Source organism: Drosophila miranda, assembly GCF_003369915.1.
Source record: "Drosophila miranda strain MSH22 chromosome Y unlocalized genomic scaffold, D.miranda_PacBio2.1 Contig_Y1_pilon, whole genome shotgun sequence".
Taxonomy (NCBI): domain Eukaryota; kingdom Metazoa; phylum Arthropoda; class Insecta; order Diptera; family Drosophilidae; genus Drosophila; species Drosophila miranda.
The window spans coordinates 44,540,890-44,552,760 of record NW_022881603.1 but is presented as its reverse complement, the minus strand read 5'-3'; the positions used below and the strand labels follow the sequence as shown (position 1 = coordinate 44,552,760).

At 38.6% G+C, this 11,871-nt stretch overlaps 1 long non-coding RNA gene across 1 annotated transcript; it reads right to left on the bottom strand.

The window, feature by feature from the left end:
• Window positions 1–2,433: 2,433 nt before the first annotated feature.
• Window positions 2,434–9,303, bottom strand: LOC117190090. The gene is made up of 8 exons (XR_004473645.1): window positions 9,196–9,303; window positions 9,039–9,129; window positions 8,496–8,961; window positions 8,328–8,440; window positions 7,108–7,228; window positions 6,732–7,040; window positions 6,459–6,668; window positions 2,434–2,450 (listed from the first exon to the last, which is right to left on the bottom strand). It is a non-coding gene; the product is annotated as an uncharacterized LOC117190090 (long non-coding RNA).
• Between the last annotated feature and the right edge of the window lie 2,568 nt (window positions 9,304–11,871).

Here is an 11,871-nt window from a genome sequence, read left to right as displayed (position 1 = left end):
AATCTCAGAGACTATTAAGGCTAGAGTAACCAAATTTGGTATCCGCACTTCTGTTAGATCTCACTATAAAACGTATATCTCAGAATTTCGCCCCACCCCCTTCCGCCCCCACAAAAGACGAAAATCGGTTGCATCCACAATATTGCACATTCGAGAAATGTATAGAATCATAGATAACTACCATATCTATCTGATTGCTGAATCTGGACCAGATCAGATAATTTTTATAGCCAAAAGGAACAAATCAATTTGCACTGGCTACGCAGCGCCCGACGTCACGCTCAGCCTGATTTTCTGTCTCTCTCGCACGCACTCGTTGTCGTGTCGTTTAATATTAGCAGCGTCTGCCGGAGGAGAGCCATACTGACTTAGTATCGGGTATAACCGTAGAGTTGCGGTGTCCGCAGCAACTCACAACGTTCCCCCTCGTTTTTAAAAAAAAAAATGCTAACAGCACGTTTGTTAGTTAAAGCCTAACAGAATTAGTATTTCGCAAGCTGCATTTTCATGCATCAGCTTGCTTTGTGGTAGGACTTATATTAAGGCAAGTTAAGGCTTGCGCATTTCTGCGGCCCCTTTTCGTTTCTTCGCTCTTTGGCGAAGTGTTGCCTTTATATTTGCAATACGCTCTATGCAGCGTTGTCGGTCCTCTTCTTCAGTTAACGACTTCAGGATGTCCTCTTCTAAATGTTTTTGGGTCAGAAGTTTCCTTACTTCTCCTCCTCGTTGGGTTTTGGGTTTCAGCTTCTTTTGCTGTCGAGCCCTGTACTCAGCTAGACAGAAAATGAGCGTGGCCACTCAACGAAGCTATAATAATGATCCTATCTGATTCAGATTCTGTAGCCCGGAAGACATGGTCATTCTCTATGATTCTGCTGATTCTGATTTTTGTTTGCTCGTATCTTCAAAGTTGAGGATGCCACAGAATTTCTTGTGGCGGCGGAAGTGGGCGTAGCCAAATTTTAAAAACCTGATTCTGACTTGATTCAGTGTGATATCACAAGAGTCTGGATACAAAATTTCGATTCGTTAGCTTTTATAGTCTTTGAGAACTTGGCGTCAAACAATACGGACGGACGGAAATGCGGACAGACAGACATAGCTCTATCTCACTCGGCTATTGCTGCTGATCAAGAACATATATACTTTATGGGGTCGGAAACCCTTTCTTCTGGACGTTACACACATCCATTTTCTGTACAAATCTAATATACCGCTATACTCTTTTTGAGTGTCGGGTATTAAAACTATATAATGCATTTCATAATTAAAAAACTACCTCTATGAAGAAAACTATTTAAACGCTATTTAAAGTCCGGAGAGATAGCGCGCCGCCAGGAAACTTAGATTAGCCAGCCCCATCGGGTTTTTACACAATATACGTATAAGCATTTCCATGGAAACAAATTTGGATAATTTGTGGGTAAAATCAAACCCATTTTTAAGACACATCATTACACGGCGTTTGAATTGTAGGCAGCGAAAATCCCTTCTGTTCTTATGCACTCGTTTTATTCGATATATATTTTGTTTACTTTAAATGTGTACGGGCCACAATGGGGACTACTTCTGAACGAATATATGTAGATGTTTTTTATGATATGAACTGTATTGTGTAGATTGCTTAGTTTTTAAACAATTTTTTTTTTTCGATAAGGAACTTCTAATGATTATTTTTACTATAAATAATAATTAAATTAAAAATTCAAAAGTTGGTCTAATTATTTGCACTTTGTATTCTTCTTCAACCAGGGGTTATTTTTTCTGAACGTTACGTCAAAATTGAAAAATAGAAGAAGAAAAATAGATCAAGAGTTTGAAGGCTCACATCTCCTATATTCAACTAAAAATTCGATTTTCGCGGAGATTTTAAAGCCCAGCTGAAGTCTCTATCAAATTATAAAAATCACTTTTGCCACCGGTTTTCAGATTTTGGACCACTGTGCGGCGGTTCCGTGCGACATCATGGAAATGCTCTTATTCAACTTTTACTCTGTACTCTGGTTACAATACTTATTCTTTGCCTAACTGCATATTATTTTCGTTTTAATATGTAAATATAAAGTGAAAAGAATCAAAACGTATCAACACACATTGCAGCTCCCACTACCTCCAAAATAGCGGATAGGATTAATGATAAAAGAGGGCGAGAGAATGAGCGAACTCACGGGCGAGATAGATGTGATCAAAACAAACTGATTTTATACGAGTATAGCCTTTATTTGTACATTTATCCTGTACATTTTATTGTACAATACAAGTGTCTCTCGCTTCATGGGACCTCGCTAACCCTTGCCACAGTTCATTGATTACACTTAAGACGCAGAATTCAGTTGAAGAGCATGTGATTTTCTTTTCCATTGGTTGAGTGAAAACCTTTTTAGTGCAACGGAAAGAACAACTTTTTTAGAAAGTCACCCGCACGGATGATGAACCATTTCTTGAGGCAGCTGAAAACAGACAATAAAACATACAAGGTTTTGGATTTTCAGCGATTCTAATGCTTACGAATAATTGCCCTGTAACCAAGGCACAATCCGGCTTCTAACTTAAAATCTAATATGGGCATTCTCATAACAAATTCATCAGATAATTTACTTTTACCAAACTCTTAACATTTTGACGATATGTTTATTAGTTCTGATTTCAGATTAATGATTAGTTCACTTGCTGGTACCTTGCTTGCATCTGCATTGATATTTTTCCGGGCTCTTGTTTAATTTGTCTAGGACGCCATTATTGCTCAACGCTTTTTGAACGGGGATTGCAGTAAAGTTGCGGTGTTATGCCGTTTGACATTTTACGTAATTGCGCCAAGGCGACCCCACTTTGTCGCCGGGGTCTTATCAAAAATGCTTGAGCGCATCTTCAACTTGCCGAAGGCACATGCTTCGATGTACATGATGCTGACACTTCACTGAGCTAACCAGTTTTTAACAATTTGAAATTTACCGAAAGTCCAGTCAAATAATGTAATTTAACATTTTCGTACTAAACATTTTGTAGCCTTTCGAGTACATTGGTTAAGTTTAATTTATTTGGCCAGGGTTCCCATAAACTTTCTGTTCTTTTGGCAGGATGGTCAACGCGTTATTGAACTTTAACAACCTCTTTGGGTTGCACAACCACCAGCTGTAAAAGAGACTTCCGTTGACCTCCTCTTATGCAAGATGCCATCGATGAACGCGCTTGTTTTAGCCGTTTTTGCGAATGGTTTTCAGATTAAACCAAATTTAAATGAACATAGATGTTACAATTGGTATACAAATATATTATTGTTCCTCTCGTTGTCGAATGCTGGTGCGTAATGTTCTTACCAACTTTTTTTAGATCAATCTGCATTTCCTTCCCATCAAGGACGTCGATTTTTCAAACTGATTAAACATGCTTAGAAAGCGGGCTAGCGAGCTTGGAAAAATGGGTCAGGTTTAATGTGCTTACAGTTAAATAACTGGTAGAAAGAAAACGGGTTTGCATGGCCTATTTCATGCATACTTGGACAGGCCTTTCTGGAACAAAAAAAGAGAGAAACCCGCGCAAGAGTGGCCTTCCCGACTCATGACTGTTCAAACAATTTGGAATCTGTATCTCTAAACGTCTTTAGAGACTGTCTTGCCTCACAAGGATATGACCTAATACAATTATTTTTAAATGTTCTTTTTATGTAATAAAATGCGATTTAGTAATTTCTTCGTATTATGCATATTGCCTTAAACTACAGGAAACCAGTTTTAAAACTAGAGAATAAGTCTTTCAACTACAATTTAACGAAACAAGTTTGACGGCATAGCAATGCAACTTGAAAGAAAGAAAGAAGTTGAACTACCTGAATCTATTGGTTCCATTGATTTTATTAATTGAAGAAGATGTTTTTAAGAAATAAACTAAACACAATGTATACCTGTCTCATTTTATATTTTATTCGCTGGAGACAAATCTGCTTCTCTGATCATATGTTTCTTTTGTGCGAGTACAAGAGTATAAGAAGGGTACAAAATAGTCCAGTCCAGTCACTTGTGCGAATGGGCGGGTTGAGAGCAACGAAACATCTTTTTTTATATGGGACAGAAGCAGTTGCCTTGGGTACCCATGCCATGATTTAATCTAAGTAAACCGGATAACAAATTGCAGCATCTGGTATCTGGTATCTCTAGATTACAGATTGTTTAGTTGTTTATATCGTTATGTCTCACTTATTTCTATATGTTTTTTCAATACAGATAAAGTTTTGTCTCTGCTTTCATAAAAAATGTGTTATGATGTGTCAAAATTTCTCCATCGGATTCAGAACAGATAAAAAAATAGCTAAAAAAAAAAAAAAAAAATCATTGGAAAAATCAAACCTTTTAAATAAATCGTAGCACAATAAAATAACAAAGTTTAAAAAAATATTTCTGACAAATCTTGCACGGAGCCAAGGAATGGAATCAGAATGGTCCTAGAAGATGAGGGCGTCAGAATATGGAAAGTGCTCCTCATTAGCCGGTCTGATGTTTTACTCTGAAATTTGTTTCGACGTGACCGAGTTCACCTACTCGTCAATTAGAGCCAGATACCTAACTCCATAATAAAAAAAAAAAACCATCCCCACCCAGACCATCCTGTTGCCTCCCTGCCAAATCGTTCGTTTAAGTCACGCCGACTTTCCGACGATTATATGTCATACTTTCCCAAACAGGTTTATCTTAGATTCATTAAAAAAATTACGTTTCTCCAGTCATTTACAGTCCAAGTTTCGCATTTTTAGTGCCAAAAGTAATATTTTTGCTGGCCGCCGACCGTTAGGTCCTGTCTCCTGATCATGCCACAGTGAAGTTTTGGTGCTAATATCGGTAACTATGCCAACGGTACAACGTTACAATGGTAACTTATGCCATTTTCGATGCTCAAGCGTTAAAGAATACGATCCAACTTGTATGGTCCTTTGGGGTGGTCTTCTTCTTACTTCCTGAGACGGATGGTCGTTTCACCGGACCGCGTTTTTCGATATTCTTTATAAAATTGTTAAAGAAGAAGACTTACTCATCCCTGGTTTCGTGCTAATAGTGCCAAGACTAATGTCATCTGACTGCAATTTTTGACAACTTAAATTTTTTTGTTTAACTTTTTCCTTTTTTATATGAAAAAACGGTAATTAACAGCTAATGAATGTATATATAAAATAAATTGTTTCCCGACAGACTTTTAAGATTTTGAATTCGCGCTGTCGATTTAAGATTAGTTAATATCAGGCCATACATTAAAGTACAGACAACTACAAGTTGGAAAATTATTTATAACTTTATAATTTTTTCTTCAAAATAACGTTCATCATATACAATAGCTTAATGATCGGCGAATTGATACAAAATTCTAGAATACGCAATTTTTGCGCTAAAACACGATTCTCGAAAGTTTGAGTTAAACTCCAAGCTCTATTTGTTCAACCTTTTTGCAATGAAAGAAATCTTTATAAATCGTTTTAGAAACAAACCCTAAACAATAGTGCAAATTATCGATATTAAACCAGCCCTGACGTCGAAGAGTCGCGACACTATACTACCCGGTGGTTGTCAATATGCAATTCTATAATTTATGCCACTTTTTCCATTTTTTCCCGCACTCCGCCATCCTCTTTCCACCTATTAACAAACATTCGTACTGTTAATATACCGCACCGCCACGCAAAGGTTTCTGCCATAGATAAAAAAAAAACGAGGGGGAACGTTGTGAGTCGCTGCTACGGCCGCGACTCTACATTTACTATACCCGATACTAAGTCAGTATAGGTCCACTCCGCCAGAGGGCACACATTATGCGCGACAAAGTATGTGTGAGAGGGGGACAGAAAACGCATGTGGCCACACTACGAAGCTACTGAAACTTTATTTTTTCCGTCAGACTATAATAATGATCTAATTTAGATTCTGCAGTCAGCATGAATCTGCGATTTTGGTTTTCTCGTATCTTAAAAATTGTGGATGCCAAAGATTTTCGCTCTTTGTGGGGGCGGAAGGGGGCGTGGCGAAGTTTTGAAATACACTTGTAACAGTGACATATCACAGAATACGGATACAAAATGTCGTTGCGCTAGCTCTTATAGTCTCTGAGCGCGAGGCGCTCACAGGGACGGACAGACGGACGGACGGACAGACAGAAATGGCTCTATCGCCTCGGCTATTAATGCTGATCAAGAGGATATATCATTTATGGGGTCGGAAACGCTTCTTTCTGGATGTTACACACATCCACTTTCCGTACAAATCTAATATATCCTAATACCGGGATAATTATATCGGGTATCAAAATGCACATCTCGTATTCTTTTGAATGGCACAATGCGTGTATCCACAAAAACCGTAAACAATCATCGCAATACAAATTTCACGATGTACTTTAATTTTAGTCAGCATGATACAATTTTGATTTGTAATCAAACAAAATTATAATCTTTTTAATGGATCCACTGATCCACTCACCTGTGATACGAGAGCTTTGGTCTCAGGAGTAGTGCTATCAAGGAAAATTTTTTAAAATTCACTTGGACTAGATAATTTAAATTCAGAAGCAGAAGCGATGAAAGCTTGTATCTCGTGTAGACTCTGCTCGGCCAAATCTGCTGATACTGAGCACTTTTCGATGCGTTGGGAAGCCAACAACTCCACACCATTGGCGCACCACTGATTAGCCTTCATAAAAGGAATGGGAACGTCAGTAGAAAAACTTTGTAAAAACAATCTAGCAATGCTTACCTTTTCAACTCTCTCCATTAGTTCGCTATTTTTGGCCAGGATATCCAACCTTTTGGTTAGACGCATGCCAATTACGTCGCGAACGCGCTGGAGCTCATCACATTTGGGCTGAACGACCTCCCAGGGGTAAAGTCCGCGTGAGCCTATCAACTGCTGTCCGGCATGAACAACTTCTTCGATACGCTCAACGTCAGTCCTGATCATTGCTTGAAATTACTCGGTTTCTTGAATCAGCATAGCAACACGTTCCACGCTCTCGCCAATTTCAGTCAGTTCAGCAATCGCCTTAAGATGCACATCGAATAGGTTCTATAGGAGCGGTTCAGAATAATGAGGAACAGTTTTGATAAGACTGCATTATGGCACTGCACCATACCTGCAGATCGCGAAACCCCTGCTCGAACATCCGCAGACGCAGACACTGTTCCAGGCGATTGCGGTGCGTTCGCCAGAACTCATCGAAGCGTGGCTCAGATTCCTCCAGCTGCACGAGTAGTCTACGGTAATCGCGACAATCATCATAATGTTGGGGTTTTTTAAATGTATATTGTTGATGATAAATAATTTGCTGACGGTTCATCGGCTGCCCTGCACTGGATCTGCACGTCGGGTTGTTGGTAGGCGAACAGTGCATTGAGTTCATTTGATTTTGAAATCTTATTTTGGTTTGTTACATATGTATGCACCCGTGCGCACGTTGGGAAAGACAAAAGACGACAACAACTTTGATAAGCGAGATGAGTGACACTTAAATGAGCTTTAAAACATTTAATCAGTTGTTTAAATGCACACAAATGTACATATATGTGTTGGTGCTGTTGGTGAATTGAGTGAATAAATGGGTGCCAATTTAAAATTCTAATGCTGCTAGTGATTATGTCCAGGATGTCTGAAGGTTGATATTATTCATATATATGTACATATTTAATTGAGACAATTATGTCGGGTTGGACGGTGGTCAATCCGCTTGAGCACTGGGATCCTCGAGACCATCTGTAGTAGAGCTAATTTGCTTAACGCTTCCTTGACCGGAAATGCTACATTATTTGAATTGGACATTATTGAATTTGCATCTTGATGTCGACGAAGCAAAAACTCCGCAACTATAGCGTTCTAAGTTGTATTTATCATAAAATGTTTGTTATATAGTCTACTATAAAAAAACACAAACAATTATATGTATATCCATGCAATGGCAACGAGAAGCACTGTTTGCACTAATTGATTACAGGATTAAAATTCATCTAAAATCATAACTAGTAACAAATGTATACATCAATGCTGCAAACCCATTTTAGAATAGTTAGTACTTTGTCACTAAATGTTATTTTTCAATGAATGTATTTCAAATATTTGACATAAAGAATATCAAATAATTGGATCTAGTTTTCAAACATGCCCCTTAACTGAATATCTTACTTTCTTAAATTATGAGAATACAAAACCAGTGCAGAGCTTTAAAACCGAATTTACTTGGAGTTTGTTGTAAACGTTTAGTTTTAGTTGTTAGAACAGAAACAAAATTTTCAAAATATATTAAAATCGTTAAGTCGAATTAATATTGTTAGTACATATTTTGAAATTCTGATTACAAACCTTTCTATGGCACTAACGTTACCGGTGCGCTCAGAGAATTCCTTATACTCATCAATTAACTTAATGTTGTCAAGAAGGGACTCTCCGTGCTTAGATGCAGAAAGTATTTCCTCCTAGGTGAATACACAAATGACAAACAAATAAAAAACAAAAAGGACTGAAACTGACCTTTAAGCGGGTATAGTCTGACCCTTGAACTTATAATAGATTTTTTGTGGCCTCTACTGAATTAGGAGACTCAGTATCGTGTATATTTGTAATAAATATATCCAGTTCAGCAGAAACTTGGTAAGTTAGGCTCGAAAACTTTTCAAGCGACTGTAAAGTATAACACAATTGAAGTAAAACAAACAAAAAACCTATATGTATGTATGTACATATATACTGAAAATAAAATACATAAAATTCTTTGTTGTATCCAATCGTGATGAGAGTAGATCAAAACGCCTCCCATATCGGGTGTTAATTGGCTAGCATCGACAAAGTCATGCAGATCAGAAAGAGCCGAGCACACAACCAGTCGAAATCTATATTCATCTTTGGAAAACTTTGTGCTCACTTCTGATATAGCTTTTTGAAAGAGCCCCGACGGACGAAGCACATATACTACATGAATAATACCCGGAAAATAAATCTAGAAATTAATAACGATATTTTCAATTTCTGAGTCTATCTTGAGCTGGTTTAAAGCAGTCCGTGCTAGTTAATTACCGAGATTCTTTGCAAAACAGTCTTCACCGAAGTCCACCTGTCCGTTCGTCGATCCACAATTAAATGAAACCCAAGATCAGCGTCTTTCAATCTGAAATATAAAATGTAACTCTAACGACTAAACAACAGCCCAGAGTCAGCAATCACTGGTACTAACGACGGTACTGAACTGAGATACAAAATTAGCTTTTGGTAATCTGCTTCTTCTAACAAATTAAAATTATTATTATCTGGAAAAATTATTAGCGGGCGTATTTCGGATTGAGGAGTGTAGAATTTGTATGCTCTTCCAAACAACACCGAGAGACTGACTGTTTTGTATTAAAAATAATCGGCCTACTGGATTTTCACAATCGTTATACTGCCCTCCTCCACCTTAGCTTGTTCGTCTCGAATAAGCTCCTAGCCGGTTCCATGGTAAGCTTCAGTTATCTTTCTTTTGAACGCGATACATTAGATCATTAATTCGTTCTATGATTGTATTAGGACCCTGCCAATTTGTGCGTAGCTTCGGAGATAATACTTTCTTCCTTTGTGGATTATAAAACAGATAAAACGCCTTCAGATCTTTGTTCTATCACTCATTAATTGGATGGGACTTCTTCTGAATTTGTGAATCTCGATTAACTGGTCTCTTCTATCACCATCATTGGTAGTTCCATTAAAAGTTAAGGTTACGCCGAATTTTAAATCAGCCGGAAGCCTTAAATCGTTCCCAAATATTGCCGCCGCCGGAGTGGTCGCTGTCGTATCCTGCTTTCCGGTGCGATAGTCCATTAAAAATATTGGAATAAGCTCATCCCAATTTTTCTGATTTGCATCGACGACTTTCCAAAGATGCTCTTCTAAAGTTCTGTTAAAACGTTCCACCATTTCACCGGATTGAGGGTGAAGTGGTGTCGTACGTGATTTGCCACTTGCTAAAATAATCAATTACCACGAGCACATATTTATTTTCACTGTTCCTGGTTGGGAATGGGCCTGTTATATCCACTGCAAACCTCCCACACGGTGCTCCTGAATTGCGCTGCAGCATTTCCGTGACTTCTTGTAGATAGTCTTTTGGCCATAGCACAACGATCACATCTGCAGATCCAACAAGTTACTGACTACTGGAAACCAATACGATAGAATCGATTTTTAATCTTCTCGATTGCTCTGTTGCCCAAATGTCCGCCACTACATTATGGTACTCTTTAATGACTTCTCCGATTCGATTCTTTGTTAATAACAGATAGACGATAGAAGATTTCTATGGTTTTCTTAATCTCACTCTCCCATGCTCGGTATAGACATCCGTTTTTGAGGTCTATGCTTTGCCACTGAACAGTGTATGCCTGTGCGCCAGGACTTTTATCTGTCATCTTCCCCCGAGTTGGCCTTCTATTATGTTTTTGGCCCTCTACAAGTATTGCGAGGTCTTCATCATCACCTTGATCTGTGTTACCTTGATGTGTTTTGAAAACGCCAAATGTCGTTGTGCCAACAAAACTAGATGTAGCGAATTTCGGTTTTGCCGTAGTCATACTGTTGATAGGAACAATCAATTCAAATTGAAGGAAATGGTTCTCGAGCCGATCTTCGAGACGATTTTCCACTCGCCGTCTGATCTCTTCATCCCGACGCTGCACTGCTTTTGAGTTCTCCTGGAGTTTCTTTCTTCCGGAATGAGGGAGACTTTATTTCACAAAGAATAGTCAAAAATACAAAGAATCCCATAGTTGGCCTACTGTATTTCCCATTCGATACAATATAAAATATCAGCCGATTAAAAAAAAAAGAATTTGCTATGACTAGAGTCAATAAAATTTCAACTTTTTGAGATTGGACGAATATTGAAAACAATTAGTTCTATGACAGATATATGTGTTTATGTAGTGATTTTTGGCTGAATCACAGTTTTTCACAGCTTCTCTAGCTGTTTTAGTCTTTAAGGGATGTATCCTAGTAAAGTATTGAAGTGCTTCATTAAAGACTATAAAATATTAACATATTGCATCAGAAACAAATTCCATTTAAATTCCGATTCAGGTTCGGGCGGAAGGGTACTGTTCAATTTCTCAATTTCAATTGTCATTTTTTCTAGGCTTCGCCTGCGGCAGTGCTGTGTTCTTTGCTTCGTTTGTTCGTCGATGGCGTGGGCAGCTGAGTCGGTCTATTTTGGTTCTCTGAATCTAATAATAAACGAGGGGGAACGTTGTGAGTTGCTGCGGAGACCGCAACTCTACAGTTATACCCGATACTAAGTCAGTATGGCTCTCCTCCGGCAGACGCCGCTAATATTAAACGACACGACAAGGAGTGCGTGCGAGAGAGACAGAAAATCAGTCTGAGCGTGACGTCGGGTGCTGCGTAGCCAGTGCAAATTGATTTGTTCCTTTTGGCTATAAAAATGATCTGATCTGATCCAGATTCAGCAGTCTGATAGATATGGTCATTATCTATGATTCTGCGTTTTTAGTTTTCTCGAATGTGCAATATTGTGGATGCAACAAATTTTCGTCCTTTGTGGGGGCGGAAGGGGGTGGGTCGAAATTCTGAGATATACGTTTTATAGTGAGATCTAACAGAAGCGCGGATACCAAATTTGGTTACTCTAGCCTTAATAGTCTCTGAGATTTGTGGATGCCCCAGATTTTCGTCCTTTGCGGGGGCGGAAGGGGGTGTGGCGAAATTTGGACACGAAACGGTCAAGGTCCGATATCACAGGAGTGTGGATACCAAATTTGGTTGCCTGGCTCTTATAGGTTCTGAGATCCTTGAACTCATATTTTGCAATTGGCAAAGCCGACCATGAAACCTGTGTGTTAGAGAGAGACAGAGCGAGAAAGAA